Source organism: Pleurodeles waltl, chromosome 10, assembly GCF_031143425.1.
Source record: "Pleurodeles waltl isolate 20211129_DDA chromosome 10, aPleWal1.hap1.20221129, whole genome shotgun sequence".
In the NCBI taxonomy this organism is placed as follows: Eukaryota; Metazoa; Chordata; class Amphibia; order Caudata; family Salamandridae; genus Pleurodeles; species Pleurodeles waltl.
The window spans coordinates 785057265-785078574 of NC_090449.1; positions in this window are offsets into that span (position 1 = coordinate 785057265).

Below are 21310 nucleotides of genomic sequence, written 5' to 3' on the forward strand. Positions count from 1 at the left end.
CCTAACCCCTGCAACAGCATGACTCCAACCACTTTCATCCCCATCTCATACCTCTAATGCCCCTAGGATCCGGTGCTGAGAATTTCTGTCTGATGTAGTGCGGGCAGCAAATACCTGCAGTTTCCTTCCTGGAATCATGGGAAAATGACACAGAAAAGTATTCCTAAATCTGAGTGTTTAATCCCCATTTTGGGCGAGGGGAATTTAGAATCACTGTTTTTGGTGTTGAGAAACTGGCTAGAATCGAGGACTCCTGCCCTCCAGCATCCCTGAACCAAAAAACAGCACACTCCTCATCAGGAACTACGTGGCAAGTAGTTTAGCTTCAACCTTATGGCATAGACACCATATATAGAATGTACATAAATGTATGTTCCTATCTTCTTAACATGCATGTGTAGCAGGGTGTCCTTAACACCATGAATAAATAAAATAGATTATTTATCTCTAAGGGTTGCAAAACTATATATATCAGAAAGCACAAATGTAAGATTTAGCTCAGCAGAATAACATCCACCTTGCTCTTCACTTTGGGAAACCAGACCGGATAGAAAGAAGGATTATGCTCTCTCTGAAGCTCTTAGACCAAAAGATGGTCATGTGGAACAATGGGGGCTTGATGGTGTATGGTTAATATGTGAAATATAACCTATATTTAGCTATATGAATGCTAAAATAAAACTAGTGGTGATCTATTCATGAATTAATGGAATTGTGATTCAGTAGGAGGTTGTTTAATGAACAATAATGACACATGAGAATAATATACAAAAAGTCTAACACTTACCGAGACGAAAACCATGGCAGTAGGCACTATCAAACTGACCCAGACAGGGAATCCACAAACAAGGCACAGTCACAGAATGGTTTAAGCAAGAAAATGCTCACTTTCTAAAAGTGGCATTTTCAAACGCACAATCTTAAAATCAACTTTACTAAAAGATGTATTTTTAAATTGTGAGTTCAGGGACCCCAAACTCCACATGTCTATCTACTCTCTAGGGGAATCTACACTTTAATCATATTTAAAGGTAGCCCCCATATTATCCTATGAGAGAGACAGGCCTTGCAACAGTGAAAAACGAAGTTGGCAGTATTTCACTGTCAGGACATATAAACCACATTACTATATGTCCTACCTTATCCATACACTGCACCCTGCCCTTGGGGCTACCTAGGGCCTACCTTAGGGGTGCCTTACATGTAAGAAAAGGGAAGGTTTAGGCCTGGCAAGTGGGTACACTTGCCAAGTTGAATTTACAGTGTAAAAATACACACACAGACACTGCAGTGGCAGGTCTGAGACATGATTACAGGGTTACTTGTGTGGGTGGCACAACCAGTGCTGCAGGCCCACTAGTAACATTTGATTTACAGGCCCTGGGCACCTCTAGTGCACTTTACTAGGGACTTAACAGTAAAACAAATATGCCAATCATTGAGAACCAATTACATACACATTTTGTAAAGGAGCACTTGCACTTTAGCACTGGTTAGCAGTGGTAAAGTGCCCAGAGTAAAAAAAAACAGTAAAATCAGAGTCCAGCACACATCAACAACCTGGGGAACAGAGGCAAAAAGTTAAGGGAGACCACGCCAAGGATGAAAAGTCTAACACTTACCGAGACGAAAACCATGGCAGTAGGCACTATCAGTAACAGCAAATTCCTTCCCTGTCACTGATAGGGGTCTCCTCCCCTTCCCCTCCCTCTCCAGAATCCCCCCACCACCCCTTCCTCTCCAAACCCCCATACATTCACGCCCCCTTCAAACACACACACACGCATACACACACCCATGCACACGTGCATCCACCAATGCATACATTAATTCACACACACATCCCCAAACACTTACATACATACACGCAGACACACATTCATACAACACAACATACATGCACTCACACCTCCATACACACACATAACACCCCGCACCCCCTCCCAGCAGCAGCGTCCGCCAGCAGAACACCGCCAGGGTGTATTATTGGTCATAATACGGCCGCAGGTGGTCTACTGGCATCCACTGGCATGGCCACAGCCGGACTTCCGACATCCTTCTGGCTGAAATCCAGCTGTGGTCATAATATGGCGGACGGCTGGTAGCCACGGTGATGGTCTTTTGGTGGCTGTTGCCGCTGCAGTAGGCGGTTTTTACCACCAATGTTGTAACAAGGGCCTATGTGTCCCTTTTAGATGAGGTGCTTGTAAACGACCTTCAATGTACAAATGTCAACGGTAGAGGCTGTGACATCGCACAACCTTTGGCCCTTGACGACTTTACAGAATGGGACACTTGAACCTGTATTAACTTCTTGCGGATCTAAGAACCAGGAGTGGAATTTACTAACAGTAAAATGTCTCTTGAAGGAATGTTTACATTTAGTTTCCACCACTTAAGACACATACACTGATATTAAGGGTACAAATGGCAGTGTCAGGGATGCCAAAGAACAACCCCTGGTTAGCCTTAATTAACTTTCGTAGACGGTGGGAGAGATTACTGCTATGTGGGAGAACTTTAATATGTGGGAGAGCTTTAACCCACAGGTCAGAAGAAAGTAAGAGCCCACCTATTTGCCTTTTCATATATGGTAGTTTTAATATCAAGCTGGCCTCGAGACAACTCTAATTAAGGACACCTGATACGTAATAGGCTTACTAAAAGAGGAACACCCCCTCTCCTCATATCGCACATTCAAATGCAAATCGGACATGGCAATCAGAAAAACGTAGCAGTCACTATGAGACAATGCTTCCTCTGTGCCTACCAGGGGGTCTAAACCAAAAAAGGACTGAAACAGAGGACCTAGCGTGTTCCAGTCATCGGAGAGTTAAACTGATATATTACATTTCACATCATTCTTCAGTGCAGGCCACAGAGACCAAAACAGAAAAATGCCCCAGGACAGTCAAGGAACGCGTACCCAATTTGCGACCCCGATTATGAACAATGCATCTATTAACATTTTGGAATCGAGAAATAATTAATCAAAAATATTTTCTTTCAGAGCACCTTATTATAAATTCTCATGGAATACTACATAAGGTTCTTAAAAGATTGCTACCATACGGTTAAAATTATATGATGCATTGTGTATTTTTCTAGCAAACTTCTCTCTCTAAGTTACTGTAAAACGTCAATTGAAAACACTTCTTTAACTTAAAAATAACACTCAAGTTAAAGTGAAAAGAAACCCCGAGGCAATACATGTTCCAAAATGAGAGTCACATTTTAATTGCATTCATATATGTGTGAGGCTATTCCATTTCTTCGTCTCTGTAGGGGATGTGCTTTATAGCAAAGGCTTGTGCCTACTTGACCCTGATCAGCTGCCATTTTCTCCATATGCAGGGTGGTAATGCATCATTAGAGGATACTGATAACACATGGACCCAGAGGAAGGCAATGATTTCTCGAGAGAGTTTTACTGAAAAGGAACACGTTGACCTTTACTGCTTGCTGCTGATGAACCAGCAGATGCTGATGATGCTGAGCCTTAATTAGGCATCACAACTCCTTTGAGAGATCACAGACTTTGTTCAATTTTAAAAAATGACTAATCGTATAAGGTGCTGCTTTAATCTTTTGTATCTTTTTAGCGTTTTTAAGTGCTCCCCTACCACGCTAGTGGGCGATTTTGTGAGAAAATAAGAATCAGAAAACACATAGAATAAAATAACAGCAAATTGTTGATGAACACAAAGACAAGCAAATGGTGAAGGGGAGAAACAGAAATGAAGGAGAACTAATTATTGGTTGGGGTGTGGAAGGATTTTTGCAACCATTTGCTTTTGTAGTGAGTAGCTACTGCTTTTCAAATTACTTTACTTAGGAAGGACATTTAAAGCCTTCATTAAGTGTTGCCTTGAAGCAGTATCCACGGGATGCTACCATTCCAGACAACTTCAAGTTTTCCAGTGTCTCCAGGCCTGGAATTAATAGATCCTCAAATTCTGTACCTGATAATTCCAGACTCGAGACCCCAGAGACTTGTGAGTAGCCACTTGAGCTCCAGGTAGTTGCTATCCCCTGCCCTCACCAGCCCTCATACTTGAGCATGAGTTGCAAAAAATGCTTTGGGCCCGCTATTTTCCACCAAGGATGCAAAATTGACCTCAGCATTCTTGGGTCTAAGTGTTATTCCCCATTCTGGTGAACTTTCTCGTAATACACAGTAACTCAGGAGGGCATACAAGCTGGAATCAGTAATTCCAGTCCTGTATTTCTCTGTGGATTTAAAGGATAACATATGACAGCCTTTGTGAGCTGGTGAAATTTGCTAGGATCTGGTGGGATTTCAAGAGAACTGGGGTGATTTGTCATTTTTCAGAGTGAAGCAGAAGATGCCTATATGTGCAAGACTTCTTCTGTAGCATAATCTGTAATTCATTTGTTTCCATTGGCAATATGCAGATTTTGACTACAAGTCATCCACGTTAAACTTCTGATTTATTTGCAGATAACCTGGTTCTGCTACTGTCTTATAACCTTTTATTTTGCAGGATTTGGTCCTATATTTGTCATAAAATAAATATTTTGTAAGAATGCAGGACAATTTGAAAATCAGGATCCAATATATTTTGGGTTATGAATGCTGTAGTCAAAGATGAAGTGGTCAGACTGTGGGATATATAGTCAGCCACCACATTCTCACAAATCTGGATAGGTAAAAATACAAGATAAAGTTCACAAATGCATAACTCATATAGAACAGGAAAAATAAAATCTAAATGAATCCTATGCAGCTCATGCCCTATCCAGATTAACACTGTGCAAACATTATCACTGCAATAATATTGTCTTTTATATCATGATATCTTTCATCACAGGTAAGAATATGATGTTTTACTGATTTTTTTAAATATAGTTGTATTTATTATCATGTTTTTACATATTGTATGTAATAATATTTACTTTATGTTACTTTCTTTGTTATTAATCAAGTTTGTTCATTATTAAAAACATGTATAGTATTTTTATTCTAATTGTTTCAGAAACAAGTTGTAGGGTTAGTCAGGGAATTGGGTAGACATTTTTATTTTTTAATTAAAAATGTATTGCTTTATTTATCAGAAATAGAAAATCATGAAAGATTTTGGTTTCTTACATATTTAATGTGTGTTAGTTGATATTTTTTAAATGTATGTGAAGCTTTTAATTAAGACATTGTTTTTCTTTTTTAATTGTTTATTAGACAATTGCAATAGTTCAGAGAACTGTACAGATTCAGAACATATTACACTACACCACAATGTGTTTAGTAAATAATAAATGGGATCAGTAACTTTTGAAACCAGTGCGGGTTGGCAGTAAATGGGATAGGGAAATAAGAAAAGGAAAAGGGAGAGACAGGGAGAGAAAGGGGAGGGAGCAGAGGCTGAAAAATCTTGAAATGAGGGAGATGTGCGCTTCAGTTGGTGGATTGCGTCCTAGATACGATCGTACCGGGGATTCTGAATAGTCCTGGTGAGTTGTTCTCCTTCATTGCAACAGGCAGTATGTTTCCAGACCTATAGTCAGTGTGTGGGCTGGCCTATTCATCCTTGAGGTCAGATGTAGATGCTGAAGGCCATAGGTCATAATAGGAGAGGGCAGCAGAGGACTTGACACAGGTGAGGCTGGGAGAGGTATTTAGGGTGCGGAGAAGAACAACCGTCACCAGGGTGTATCATCAGGTCACTACTTCTGGTTTGCAGGACAGGTGACCCGCAGCAGCGCTGGTAGAGGGCACTTGATATAGAAGGAGTAGATGTAAGAAAGAAGAAAATAGAGAGAGTAAGAAGAAGAAGGAAAGGTGAGAGAAAAGGAAAGAAAAAAGGGGGAAGTAAAAGGTGGGTGGGACACTGGCGGAAGAGAGGTGTTAACGGTAGATAGGTAAGTGGACGCATTCAGGGAGAACAGGTTAGAGACGGGTAGTGCACTGTGGGTTCAGATGATGGCAAGTGTAGTGAAGCTGAAGCTCTGTATGATGGCACGTTGGAGGGGTATCGGGGGTACAGTGGTTGCAGGGTAGAGTAGTCCAGTTTACTGGAGAGAGGTAGCCTGAAGGAAGAAGGACTAGGTGGTGAGGGAGGGACCGGTTTCAGGAAGGGGGTGAAAAGTGAAAATGTTAGATTCCAAGGAAGAAGGAGCCCACAGAGAGAGGAGGTATTATTTGAAGAGCGATAGATATATGGTGGGGGGGACTTGTGCAGTAGGGGAATACAGTGACAGTGATCCAGGGCCAGAGGGTACCCAATGCCCTGTGTGTACTGGCTTCACAGAGGGGTTTGAGGTGGCAAGGAAAGGGGGGTGTATGGGGGGAAGGAGGTGGTAGGTTGGAAGGGGGAGGAGGGTTTAGAGGGGAGGGAGGATAACTGGGGTCACAACTATGTCTACAGTGACGGATAGGGATGAAAAGTGAGGGTGGTCGTTACCGAGCGGTCTATGGTGCCCCTGTGAGGAAAGGAGTCCATACTTGATTAAATAGGGCTGCCTGGTACTGTAAGTTACAACTGACACGTTGGTGTGCGGCTATCTGAACTGTTGCCACAATCCACTCTTCTGGGGCCAGAGAAACGGTCGATCTCCAGTGGCAGAGGATGCATATTTTGCTGCCGCCAGCACTGTGTGCAACAGCCTCTGTTGCGTCGTGGCAGGGTGGGGAGAGGTCCTATATCATAAAGGAGTGTCAGAGAAGGGGAGAGCGGCGATTGGAGTGGTAAGGCATCTAGGGTGGAACTCACCGCTTCCCACAGGGGCTGGACCGATGGACAACAGTTTGCATGTGGTAGAAGTCCTGCTCGGTGTAATTTCCCAGGGGTCCAGTACCAGTCATGGATTATTTTAAAAAGACAGAATTTCAATAAGGCTTCTTGAGTGCCCCTGCCCAGGGTGTCTAGTATGTTTGGCCAATCTTCCTCATCATAGACCATCTGTAGATGGGCCTGCCATTTCTAGTGTCATAGTTGGACTCTTTCTCTAGGCAAGACTGCTGGTTTAAGGATGACAGTATTATGCTTGTAGGCGACTACAGCAAATCACATCTGTCGTCCCAACCCTTCCAGCTCGCAAGCAGTACCTCACCAAAAATCCCAAACTGTAAAAGGTGATTTGTGGCAGCCTTCACGCATGGACTTAAGAGTATGACATCTCAGGGAGAGTCGTGGTTAAACGGAGATTACCCATTTCTCACATTAACCCCTTCGCTGCCAGGCCTTTTCCCCCTCCTGTGCCGGGCCTTTTTTTGCCTATTTGGGGCAGTTCGCGCTTAGGCCCTCATAACTTTTTGTCCACATAAGCTAACCAAGCCAAATTTGCGTCCTTTTTTTCCAACATCCTAGGGATTCTAGAGGTACCCAGACTTTGTGGGTTCCCTTGAAGGAGGCCAAGAAATTGGCCAAAATACAGTGAAAATTTCGTTTTTTTCAAAAAAAATTGAAAAAGTGGCTGCAGAAGAAGGCTTGTGGTTTTTCCCCTGAAAATGGCATCAACAAAGGGTTTGCGGTGCTAAACTCAGCAGCTTCCCAGCTTTCAGGAACAGGCAGACTTGAATCAGAAAACCCAATTTTTCAACACAATTTTGGCATTTTACTGGGGCATACCCCATTTGTGCAATTTTTTGTGCTTTCAGCCTCCTTCCAGTCAGTGACAGGAATGGTCATGAAACCAATGCTGGATCCCAGAAACCTAAACATTTCTGAAAAGTAGACAAAATTCTGAATTCAGCAAGGGGTCATTTGTGTAGATCCTACAAGGGTTTCCTACAGAAAATAACAGCTGAAAAAGAAAAATATTGAAATTGAGGTGAAAAAACCATCAATTTTTCTCTACGTTTTAATCTGTAACTTTTCCCTGCAATGTCAGATTATCGAAAGCAATATACCGTTACGTCTGCTGGACTCCTCTGGTTGCGGGGATATATAGGGCTTGTAGGTTCATCAAGAACCCGAGGAACCCAGAGCCAATAAATGAGCTGCACCCTGCAGTGCGTTTTCATTCTATACCGGGTATACAGCAATTCATTTGCTGAAATATAAGGAGTAAAAAATAGCTATCAAGAAAACCTTTGCATTTCCAAAAAGGGCACAAGATAAGGTGTTGAGGAGCAGTGGTTATTTGCACATCTCTGAATTCCGGGGTGACCATAGTAGCACGTGAATTACAGGGAATTTCTCAAATAGATGTCTTTTTTACACACACTCCTATATTTGGAAGGAAAAAATGTAGAGAAAGACAAGGGGCAATAGTACTTGTTTTGCTAATCTATGTTCCCCCAAGTCTCCCGATAAAAATGGTACCTCACTTGTGTGGGTAGGCCTAGCACCCGCGACAGGATATGCCCCAAAACACAACATGGACACATCACAGAAAACAGAGCTGTTTTTAGCAAAGTGACTACCTGTAGATTTTGGCCTCTAGCTCAGCCGCCACCTAGGGAAACCTACCAAACCTGTGCTTTTCTGAAAACTAGAGACCTAGGGGAATCCAAGGAGGGGTGACTTGTGTGGCTCGGACCAGGTTCTGTTACCCAGAATCCTTTGCAAACCTCAAAATTTGGCTAAAAAAACACATGTTCCTCACATTTCTGTGGCAGAAAGTTATGGAATCTGAGAGGAGCCACAAATTTCCTTCCACCCAGCGTTCCCCCACGTCTCCCGATAAAAATGATACCTCACTTGTGTGGGTAGGCCTAGCACCCGCGACAGGATATGCCCCAAAACACAACGTGGACACATCACAGAAAACAGAGCTGTTTTTAGCAAAGTGACTACCTGTAGATTTTGGCCTCTAGCTCAGCCGCCACCTAGGGAAACCTACCAAACCTGTGCATTTCTGAAAACTAGAGACCTAGGGGAATCCAAGGAGGGGTGACTTGTGTGGCTCGGACCAGGTTCTGTTACCCAGAATCCTTTGCAAACCTCAAAATTTGGCTAAAAAAACACATGTCCCTCACATTTCTGTGGCAGAAAGTTCTGGAATCTGAGAGGAGCTACAAATTTCCTTCCACCCAGCGTTCCCCCACGTCTCCCGATAAAAATGATACCTCACTTGTGTGGGTAGGCCTAGCACCCGCGACAGGATATGCCCCAAAACACAACGTGGACACATCACAGAAAACAGAGCTGTTTTTAGCAAAGTGACTACCTGTAGATTTTGGCCTCTAGCTCAGCCGCCACCTAGGGAAACCTACCAAACCTGTGCATTTCTGAAAACTAGAGACCTAGGGGAATCCAAGGAGGGGTGACTTGTGTGGCTCGGACCAGGTTCTGTTACCCAGAATCCTTTGCAAACCTCAAAATTTGGCTAAAAAAACACATGTTCCTCACATTTCTGTGGCAGAAAGTTCTGGAATCTGAGAGGAGCCACAAATTTCCTTCCACCCAGCGTTCCCCCACGTCTCCCGATAAAAATGATACCTCACTTGTGTGGGTAGGCCTAGCGCCCGCGACAGGATATACCCCAAAACACAACGTGGACATATCACAGAAAACAGAGCTGTTTTTAGCAAAGTGACTACCTGTAGATTTTGGCCTCTAGCTCAGCCGCCACCTAGGGAAACCTACCAAACCTGTGCATTTCTGAAAACTAGAGACGTAGGGGAATCCAAGGAGGGGTGACTGGCGGGGCTCGGACCAGGTTCTGTTACCCAGAATCCTTTGCAAATCTCAAAATTTGACTAAAAAAACACATGTTCCTCACATTTCTGTGGCAGAAAGTTCTGGAATCTGAGAGGAGCCACAAATTTCCTTCCACCCAGCGTTCCCCCACGTCTCCCGATAAAAATGATACCTCACTTGTGTGGGTAGGCCTAGCGCCCGCGACAGGATATGCCCCAAAACACAACGTGGACATATCACAGAAAACAGAGCTGTTTTTAGCAAAGTGACTACCTGTAGATTTTGGCCTCTAGCTCAGCCGGCACCTAGGGAAACCTACCAAACCTGTGCATTTCTGAAAACTAGAGACCTAGGGGAATCCAAGGAGGGGTGACTTGCGGGGCTCGGACCAGGTTCTGTTACCCAGAATCCTTTGCAAACCTCAAAATTTGGCTAAAAAAACACATGTTCCTCACATTTCTGTGGCAGAAAGTTCTGGAATCTGAGAGGAGCCACAAATTTCCTTCCACCCAGCGTTCCCCCACGTCTCCCGATAAAAATGATACCTCACTTGTGTGGGTAGGCCTAGCGCCCGCGACAGGATATGCCCCAAAACACAACGTGGACATATCACAGAAAACAGAGCTGTTTTTAGCAAAGTGACTACCTGTAGATTTTGGCCTCTAGCTCAGCCGCCACCTAGGGAAACCTACCAAACCTGTGCATTTCTGAAAACTAGAGACCTAGGGGAATCCAAGGAGGGGTGACTTGCGGGGTTCGGACCAGGTTCTGTTACCCAGAATCCTTTGCAAATCTCAAAATTTGACTAAAAAAACACATGTTCCTCACATTTCTGTGGCAGAAAGTTCTGGAATCTGAGAGGAGCCACAAATTTCCTTCCACCCAGCGTTCCCCCACGTCTCCCGATAAAAATGATACCTCACTTGTGTGGGTAGGCCTAGCGCCCGCGACAGGATATGCCCCAAAACACAACGTGGACATATCACAGAAAACAGAGCTGTTTTTAGCAAAGTGACTACCTGTAGATTTTGGCCTCTAGCTCAGCCGGCACCTAGGGAAACCTACCAAACCTGTACATTTCTGAAAACTAGAGACCTAGGGGAATCCAAGGAGGGGTGACTTGTGTGGCTCGGACCAGGTTCTGTTACCCAGAATCCTTTGCAAACCTCAAAATTTGGCTAAAAAAACACATGTTCCTCACATTTCTGTGGCAGAAAGTTCTGGAATCTGAGAGGAGCCACAAATTTCCTTCCACCCAGCGTTCCCCCACGTCTCCCGATAAAAATGATACCTCACTTGTGTGGGTAGGCCTAGCGCCCGCGACAGGATATGCCCCAAAACACAACGTGGACATATCACAGAAAACAGAGCTGTTTTTAGCAAAGTGACTACCTGTAGATTTTGGCCTCTAGCTCAGCCGGCACCTAGGGAAACCTACCAAACCTGTACATTTCTGAAAACTAGAGACCTAGGGGAATCCAAGGAGGGGTGACTTGTGTGGCTCGGACCAGGTTCTGTTACCCAGAATCCTTTGCAAACCTCAAAATTTGGCTAAAAAAACACATGTTCCTCACATTTCTGTGGCAGAAAGTTCTGGAATCTGAGAGGAGCCACAAATTTCCTTCCACCCAGCGTTCCCCCACGTCTCCCGATAAAAATGATACCTCACTTGTGTGGGTAGGCCTAGCGCCCGCGACAGGATATGCCCCAAAACACAACGTGGACACATCACAGAAAACAGAGCTGTTTTTAGCAAAGTGACTACCTGGAGATTTTGGCCTCTAGCTCAGCCGCCACCTAGGGAAACCTACCAAACCTGTACATTTCTGAAAACTAGAGACCTAGGGGAATCCAAGGAGGGGTGACTTGTGTGGCTCGGACCAGGTTCTGTTACCCAGAATCCTTTGCAAACCTCAAAATTTGGCTAAAAAAACACATGTCCCTCACATTTCTGTGGCAGAAAGTTCTGGAATCTGAGAGGAGCTACAAATTTCCTTCCACCCAGCGTTCCCCCAAGTCTCCCGATAAAAATGATACCTCACTTGCGTGGGTAGGCCTAGCGCCGGCGACAGGAAACACCCCAAAGCGCAACGTGGACACATCCTAAATTTTGGAAAAAAACAGAGGTGTTTTTTGCGAAGTGCCTACCTGTAGATTTTGGCCTCTAGCTCAGCCGGCACCTAGGGAAACCTACCAAACCTGTGCATTTCTGAAAACTAGAGACCTAGGGGAATCCAAGGAGGGGTGACTTGCGGGGCTCGGACCAGGTTCTGTTACCCAGAATCCTTTGCAAACCTCAAAATTTGGCTAAAAATACACATGTTACTCACATTTCTGTGGCAGAAAGTTCTGGAATCTGAGAGGAGCCACAAATTTCCTTCTACCCAGCGTTCCCCCAAGTCTCCCGATAAAAATGATACCTCACTTGTGTGGGTAGGACTAGCGCCCACGAAAGGAAAGGGCCCAAAACACAACGTGGACACATCACATTTTTTTATAAAAAGCAGTGCCTACCTGTGGATTTTGGCCTGTAGCTCAGCCGACACCTGAGGAAACCTAGCAAACCAGTGCATTTTTGAAAACTAGAAACCCAGGGGAATCCAAGATGGGGTGACTTGCGGGGCTCTGACCAGGTTATGTTACCCAGAATCCTTTGCAAACATCAAAATTTGGCCCAAAAAACACTTTTTCCTCTCATTTCGGTGACAGAAAGTTCTGAGAGGAGCCACAAATTTCCTTCCACCCAGCGTTCCCCTAAGTCTCTCGATAAAAATGGTACATCACTTCTGTTGGTAGGCCTAGCGCCCACAAAAGGAAATGGCCCAAAACACAACGTGGACACAACATATTTTTTCACAGAAAACAGAGGTGTTTTTTGCAAGGTGCCTACCTGTGGTGTTTGGCCTGTAGCTCAGCCGGCCCCAGGGGGCGGGGGGGCAGAAATGCCCTAAAATAAATTTGCCCCCCCAACCCCCACCCTCCCCCGCCGGGAGCGACCCTTGCCTACGGGGTCGCTCCCCCTGCGTGACATTGGCACCAAAAAACAAATCCCCGGTGCCTAGTGGTTTCTGCCCCCTTGGGGGCAGGTTGACCTAAACTCAGCCAATCTGCCCCCAAGGGGGGCAGAAATGGCCTAAATACAATTTGTCCCCCAGGGGAGCGACTTTTGCCTGATGGGTCGCTCCCATCTCTAAAAAAAAAAAAAAACAAAGAAAAAAAAAAAGAAAAAAAAGAAAAATTCCCCTGGCGCCTAGAGGTTTCTGCCCCCCCCCCCCCCGGGGGGCAGTTCGGCCTAATAATAGGCCGATCTGTCCCCGGGGGGGCAGAAATGGCCTAAAATAAATTTGCCCCCCCAACCCCCACCACCCCCCCGGGAGCGACCCTTGCCTACGGGGTCGCTCCCCTGCGTGACATTGGCGCCAAAAAACAAATCCCCGGTGCCTAGTGGTTTCTGCCCCCTTGGGGCAGATTGACCTAAAATTTGCCAATCTGCCCCCAGGGGGGCAGAAATGGTCTAAATACAATTTGCCCCCCCAGGGGAGCGACCCTTGCCTGATGGGTCGCTCCCCATCTCTAAAAAAAGAAACAACAAAAAAAAAAAACACAAAAAAAAAATTGCCCTGGTGCCTAGAGTGTTCTGCCCCCCCCCCAGGGGCAGTTCGGCCTAATAATAGGCCGATCTGTCCCCCGGGGAGCAGAAATGGCCTAAAATAAATTTGCCCCCCCAACCCCCATCCCCCCCCCGGGAGCGACCCTTGCCTGATGGGTCGCTCCCCATCTCTAAAAAAAGAAACAACAAAAAAAAAAAACACAAAAAAAAAATTGCCCTGGTGCCTAGAGTGTTCTGCCCCCCCCCCCAGGGGCAGTTCGGCCTAATAATAGGCCGATCTGTCCCCGGGGAGCAGAAATGGCCTAAAATAAATTTGCCCCCCCAACCCCCATCCCCCCCCCGGGAGCGACCCTTGCCTACGGGGTCGCTCCCCCTGCGTGACATTGGCGCCAAAAAACAAATCCCCGGTGCCTAGTGGTTTCTGCCCCCTTGGGGGCAGATTGACCTAAAATTGGCCAATCTGCCCCCAGGGGGGCAGAAATGGTCTAAATACAATTTGCCCCCCCAGGGGAGCGACCCTTGCCTGATGGGTCGCTCCCCATCTCTAAAAAAAGAAACAACAAAAAAAAAACCACACAAAAAAAAAATTGCCCTGGTGCCTAGAGTGTTCTGCCCCCCCCCCCCCCGGGGGGCAGTTCGGCCTAATAATAGGCCGATCTGTCCCCCGGGGGGGCAGAAATGGCCTAAAATAAATTTGCCCCCCCAACCCCCATCCCCCCCCCCGGGAGCGACCCTTGCCTACGGGGTCGCTCCCCCTGCGTGACATTGGCGCCAAAAAACAAATCCCCGCTGCCTAGTGGTTTCTGCCCCCTTGGGGGCAGATTGACCTAAAATTGGCCAATCTGCCCCCAGGGGGGCAGAAATGGTCTAAATACAATTTGCCCCCCCAGGGGAGCGACCCTTGCCTGATGGGTCGCTCCCCATCTCTAAAAAAAGAAACAACAAAAAAAAAAACACACAAAAAAAAAATTGCCCTGGTGCCTAGAGTGTTCAGCCCCCCCGGGGGGCAGTTCGGCCTAATAATAGGCCGATCTGTCCCCCGGGGGGGCAGAAATGGCCTAAAATAAATTTGCCCCCCCAACCCCCACCCCCCCCCCCCGGGAGCGACCCTTGCCTACGGGGTCGCTCCCCCTGCGTGACATTGGCGCTAAAAAACAAATCCCCGGTGCCTAGTGGTTTCTGCCCCCTTGGGGCAGATTGACCTAAAATTGGCCAATCTGCCCCCAGGGGGGCAGAAATGGTCTAAATACAATTTGCCCCCCCAGGGGAGCGACCCTTGCCTGATGGGTCGCTCCCCATCTCTAAAAAAAGAAACAACAAAAAAAAAAACACAAAAAAAAAATTGCCCTGGCGCCTAGAGTGTTCTGCCCCCCCCCCCGGGGGCAGTTCGGCCTAATAATAGGCCGATCTGTCCCCCGGGGGGGCAGAAATGGCCTAAAATAAATTTGCCCCCCCAACCCCCACCGCCCCCCCGGGAGCGACCCTTGCCTACGGGGTCGCTCCCCCTGCGTGACATTGGCGCCAAAAAACAAATCCCCGGTGCCTAGTGGTTTCTGCCCCCTTGGGGGCAGATTGACCTAAAATTGGCCAATCTGCCCCCAGGGGGGCAGAAATGGTCTAAATACAATTTGCCCCCCCAGGGGAGCGACCCTTGCCTGATGGGTCGCTCCCCATCTCTAAAAAAAGAAACAACAAAAAAAAAAAAACACAAAAAAAAAAATTGCCCTGGCGCCTAGAGTGTTCTGCCCCCCCCGGGGGCAGTTCGGCCTAATAATAGGCCGATCTGTCCCCCGGGGGGGCAGAAATGGCCTAAAATAAATTTGCCCCCCCAACCTCCACCCCCCCACCGGGAGCGACCCTTGCCTACGGGGTCGCTCCCCCTGCGTGACATTGGCGCCAAAAAACAAATCCCCGGTGCCTAGTGGTTTCTGCCCCCTAGGGGGCAGATTGACCTAAAATTGGCCAATCTGCCCCCAGGGGGGCAGAAATGGTCTAAATACAATTTGCCCCCCCAGGGGAGCGACCCTTGCCTGATGGGTCGCTCCCCATCTCTAAAAAAAGAAACAACAAAAAAAAAAAACACAAAAAAAAAAATTGCCCTGGCGCCTAGAGTGTTCTGCCCCCCCCGGGGGCAGTTCGGCCTAAAAATAGGCCGATCTGTCCCCCGGGGGGGCAGAAATGGGCTAAAATAAATTTGCCCCCCTATCCCCCCCCCCCCCGGGAGCGACCCTTGCCTACGGGGTCGCTCCCCCTGCGTGACATTGGCGCCAAAAAACAAATCCCCTGTGCCTTGTGGTTTCTGCCCCCTTGGGGGCAGATTGACCCAAAATTGGCCAATCTGCCCCCAGGGGGGCAGAAATGGTCTAAATACAATTTCCCCCCCCAAGGGAGCGACCCTTGCCTGATGGGTCGCTCCCCATCTCTAAAAAAAGAAACAACAAAAAAAAAAAACACAAAAAAAAAAATTGCCCTGGCGCCTAGAGTGTTCTGCCCCCCCCCCCCCGGGGGCAGTTCGGCCTAATAATAGGCCGATCTGTCCCCCGGGGGGGCAGAAATGGCCTAAAATAAATTTGCCCCCCCAACCCCCCACACCCCCCCCCCCGGGAGCGACCCTTGCCTACGGGGTCGCTCCCCCTGCGTGACATTGGCGCCAAAAAACAAATCCCCGGTGCCTAGTGGTTTCTGCCCCCTAGGGGGCAGATTGACCTAAAATTGGCCAATCTGCCCCCAGGGGGGCAGAAATGGTCTAAATACAATTTGCCCCCCCCCAGGGGAGCGACCCTTGCCTGATGGGTCGCTCCCCATCTCTAAAAAAAAAAACAACAAAAAAAAAAACACAAAAAAAAAATTGCCCTGGCGCCTAGAGTGTTCTGCCCCCCCCCCCCCGGGGGCAGTTCGGCCTAAAAATAGGCCGATCTGTCCCCCGGGGGGGCAGAAATGGCCTAAAATAAATTTGCCCCCCCAACCTCCACCCCCCCCCCGGGAGCGACCCTTGCCTACGGGGTCGCTCCCCCTGCGTGACATTGGCGCCAAAAAACAAATCCCCGGTGCCTAGTGGTTTCTGCCCCCTAGGGGGCAGATTGACCTAAAATTGGCCAATCTGCCCCCAGGGGGGCAGAAATGGTCTAAATACAATTTGCCCCCCCAGGGGAGCGACCCTTGCCTGATGGGTCGCTCCCCATCTCTAAAAAAGAAACAACAAAAAAAAAAACACAAAAAAAAAATTGCCCTGGCGCCTAGAGTGTTCTGCCCCCCCCCCGGGGGCAGTTCGGCCTAATAATAGGCCGATCTGTCCCCCGGGGGGGCAGAAATGGCCTAAAATAAATTTGCCCCCCCAACCCCCACCGCCCCCCCGGGAGCGACCCTTGCCTACGGGGTCGCTCCCCCTGCGTGACATTGGCGCCAAAAAACAAATCCCCGGTGCCTAGTGGTTTCTGCCCCCTTGGGGGCAGATTGACCTAAAATTGGCCAATCTGCCCCCAGGGGGGCAGAAATGGTCTAAATACAATTTGCCCCCCCAGGGGAGCGACCCTTGCCTGATGGGTCGCTCCCCATCTCTAAAAAAAGAAACAACAAAAAAAAAAAAACACAAAAAAAAAATTGCCCTGGCGCCTAGAGTGTTCTGCCCCCCCCGGGGGCAGTTCGGCCTAATAATAGGCCGATCTGTCCCCCGGGGGGGCAGAAATGGCCTAAAATAAATTTGCCCCCCCAACCTCCACCCCCCCACCGGGAGCGACCCTTGCCTACGGGGTCGCTCCCCCTGCGTGACATTGGCGCTAAAAAACAAATCCCCGGTGCCTAGTGGTTTCTGCCCCCTTGGGGGCAGATTGACCTAAAATTGGCCAATCTGCCCCCAGGGGGGCAGAAATGGTCTAAATACAATTTGCCCCCCCAGGGGAGCGACCCTTGCCTGATGGGTCGCTCCCCATCTCTAAAAAAAGAAACAACAAAAAAAAAAAAACACAAAAAAAAAATTGCCCTGGCGCCTAGAGTGTTCTGCCCCCCCCCCCGGGGGCAGTTCGGCCTAATAATAGGCCGATCTGTCCCCCGGGGGGGCAGAAATGGCCTAAAATAAATTTGCCCCCCCAACCTCCACCCCCCCCCCGGGAGCGACCCTTGCCTACGGGGTCGCTCCCCCTGCGTGACATTGGCGCCAAAAAACAAATCCCCGGTGCCTAGTGGTTTCTGCCCCCTAGGGGCAGATTGACCTAAAATTGGCCAATCTGCCCCCAGGGGGGCAGAAATGGTCTAAATACAATTTGCCCCCCCAGGGGAGCGACCCTTGCCTGATGGGTCGCTCCCCATCTCTAAAAAAAGAAACAACAACAAAAAAAAAACACAAAAAAAAAATTGCCCTGGCGCCTAGAGTGTTCTGCCCCCCCCCCCGGGGGCAGTTCGGCCTAAAAATAGGCCGATCTGTCCCCCGGGGGGGCAGAAATGGGCTAAAATAAATTTGCCCACCCAACCCCCCCCCCCCCCGGGAGCGACCCTTGCCTACGGGGTCGCTCCCCCTGCGTGACATTGGCGCCAAAAAACAAATCCCCGGTGCCTTGTGGTTTCTGCCCCTTTGGGGGCAGATTGACCCAAAATTGGCCAATCTGCCCCCAGGGGGGCAGAAATGGTCTAAATACAATTTGCCCCCCCAGGGGAGCGACCCTTGCCTGATGGGTCGCTCCCCATCTCTAAAAAAAGAAACAACAAAAAAAAAAAACACAAAAAAAAAAATTGCCCTGGCGCCTAGAGTGTTCTGCCCCCCCCCCCCCGGGGGCAGTTCGGCCTAATAATAGGCCGATCTGTCCCCCGGGGGGGCAGAAATGGCCTAAAATAAATTTGCCCCCCCAACCCCCACACCCCCCCCCCGGGAGCGACCCTTGCCTACGGGGTCGCTCCCCCTGCGTGACATTGGCGCCAAAAAACAAATCCCCGGTGCCTAGTGGTTTCTGCCCCCTAGGGGGCAGATTGACCTAAAATTGGCCAATCTGCCCCCAGGGGGGCAGAAATGGTCTAAATACAATTTGCCCCCCCAGGGGAGCGACCCTTGCCTGATGGGTCGCTCCCCATCTCTAAAAAAAGAAACAACAAAAAAAAAAAAACACAAAAAAAAAATTGCCCTGGCGCCTAGAGTGTTCTGCCCCCCCCCCGGGGGCAGTTCGGCCTAATAATAGGCCGATCTGTCCCCCGGGGGGGCAGAAATGGCCTAAAATAAATTTGCCCCCCCACCCCCCCCCCCCCGGGAGCGACCCTTGCCTACGGGGTCGCTCCCCCTGCGTGACATTGGCGCCAAAAAACAAATCCCCGGTGCCTAGTGGTTTCTGCCCCCTTGGGGGCAGATTGACCTAAAATCGGCCAATCTGCCCCCAGGGGGGCAGAAATGGTCTAAATACAATTTGCCCCCCAGGGGAGCGACCCTTGCCTGATGGGTCGCTCCCCATCTCTAAAAAATAAAAAAGAAAAAAAAAAAAAAACACCAAAAAAAAATTAGCTCTGGCGCCTAGAGGTTTCTTCCCCCCCTGGGGGCAGATCGGCCTAATAATAGGCCGATCTGCCCCCAGGGGGGGCAGAAAAGGCCATCCCAAAAAATTGCCCCCCCTGGGAGCGACCCTTGCCAAAGGGGTCGCTTTGTTGCGTGACATTCGCGCGCAAAAACAAACTCCCTGGTGTCTAATGGTTTCTGCCCCCCTTGGGGGCAGATTGGCCTTATCAAAATAGGCCAATCTGCCCCTAAGGGGGGCAGAAATGGCCTAAATATATATTGCCCCGTAGGGGAGCGACCCTTGCCTAAGGGATCGCTCCCCACCTAAAAATAAAGAATTCATCACAAAAAAAAAAAAAAAAAAAAAATGGTCCCTGGTGCCTAGAGGTTTCTGCCCCCCCTGGGGGCAGATCGGCCTAATAATAGGCCAATCTGCCCCCAGGGGGGGCAGAAAAGGCCTTCCTAAAAAAATGCCCCCCTGGGAGCGACCCTTGCCCAAGGGGTCGCTCCCTTTTGCCAATTTCAAGAAAACAAAAAAAATCCCTGGTGTCTAGTGGGGTTTCAAAAGCCGGATTGCAAGCAATCCAGCTTTTGAAACCTGTGAGAGACTTCAAAGGGAAGGAAATACATTTCCTTCCCTTTGAAGCCTCTCGGGGCCTCCCCCATGGGATTGAAAAAGAAATGCAAAAGCATTTCTTTTTCAATCGCGCTGGAAGCTCTGCTTCCAGCGCGATGGGGGAGACCCTGTGACTAATCAGCGCGCGCTCGCGCGCTGACGTCACAGGGGGGGTTGGGGGGGGTCGGGGGTGGGAGGGGAAGGGCTTCCCCTTCCATCCCTGACTTGGGGGGGGTGGGGGGGAACCCCACAGAGGGAGCGAGAGCGCTCCCTCTGGGCTGTGTGCCGAGGACGTAGTGGTTACGTCCTCGGCACAGCAGCACTGTGCCGCAGGACGTAACCACTACGTCCGCGGCACAGAAGGGGTTAACAACATGTCTCAATCACACACAGGCAATGATTAAGATGCAGTAAAGTTTCAATAGGATTTATTTTAGTAAAACTGCAATCTGCAATAAGGGCTACAATGATTAGGATAATGAACAGTGCAAGAAATAGAATGGTAAAGACAAGCGTCATTAACACAGAGACCCCCACCATCTTGCAATATCATAAGATCACATAAAGTGTGTAGTATGCCCTAATACCCTAGCATGATAGGCCTAACCTCTAACCTAAAGGAGAGCTAGGTATGTTAAACCTAATCTGCCAATGCCATGTCCATGAATAGAGCCCACAACCCTTGTTACCTTGGAATTAAGTCTCTAGCTCAGACTCCGTAGGAACACGAAGACTGGGTCAGCTTCAAGGCGACGTGCAGCATCGATAGCAACAATGGCGTCTGGTCGGAATCCCTCTGGGACCCCTGACGTAGGTTTATTCCCAAACAATAGATAACAAGGCGTGCTTGGGATGGCAATTAATATAAACAATCCCCTCGAAAGAATGAAGAGGGAAAGTACCTAAAGTGAACACCTTAAGTTTGTTTGTCTTTGCCGCTTGATCTTGAAGCCTTAGTGCAGTGGCACTGATAACGCAAACTAAAACATGGGCCTAACTCAGAACAAGGCATCTATCTTAAAAGATTTAATTAAATAAATGCGCTAAAACAAAGCAAGCTAAGTAGAGTAAATGTCACTGGGTGACAGGGGCCCAAGTCTGCAAGCCAAGGTGTAAGCTAACTACTGTATCATATTAAAACAAACTAGAATTCACTACACCCTCTCTATTGCCGTAACAAGTATGACGCCATGTCTTGACGCCACCGAAGGTGAATGAATCCAAATGCTAAAAATGCTCTGGACTAAATGCATAAAAACTAGCTAAACAATCCTCTTTAAAACATTTAAAATCAATATCTAAAAACCTACCAAGAGATATAGGGGGTTATTCTAACTTTGGAGGAGGTGTTAATCCGTCCCAAAAGTGACGGAAAAGTGACAGATTTACCACCAGCCGTATTACGAGTCCATTATATCCTATGGAACTCGTAATACGGCTGGTGGTATATCCGTCACTTTACCGTCACTTTTGGGACGGATTAACACTCCTCCAAAGTTAGAATAACCCCCATAATGTCGACCATGACAAGCGCAGCAGGCCAAAGTAAGGGCAACAAATCTATACTTAAAATTTGGTGTAATAAGCCAATCATCAAATTATTTACAATAGTCATGATCTTGAAGAGCATCTCTGGAGTCATTAAATGGAAAGGACCTCAAGAAAGAAGCCACATCGTCAGATGTTAGATCGATGACAGATTGGGCAGATGGGTCCATGGAGCAGTAGTTCATAGTAGTCATTTGTACAGGTCCACCTGCAGTAGTGCCATCCTAAAAAGTGTAACAAGCAAATCGGTCAGCAAGGAAGGCCTCGCGAATCAGCCTTAGTCTCAAGGGGCAGGATCGTGAATGAGCCCTCATCAGGGACATCAGCAGCTATTGGTCAACAGGAAGCACTGGCGTAACAGCAAGACACATTGTAGGCAAATGTTCGAAGAGGCACCATAGGCAGTGAAAGACTGGTTGCACGCACCATAGGAGTGGTCGGAATGACAATGACCAATCACA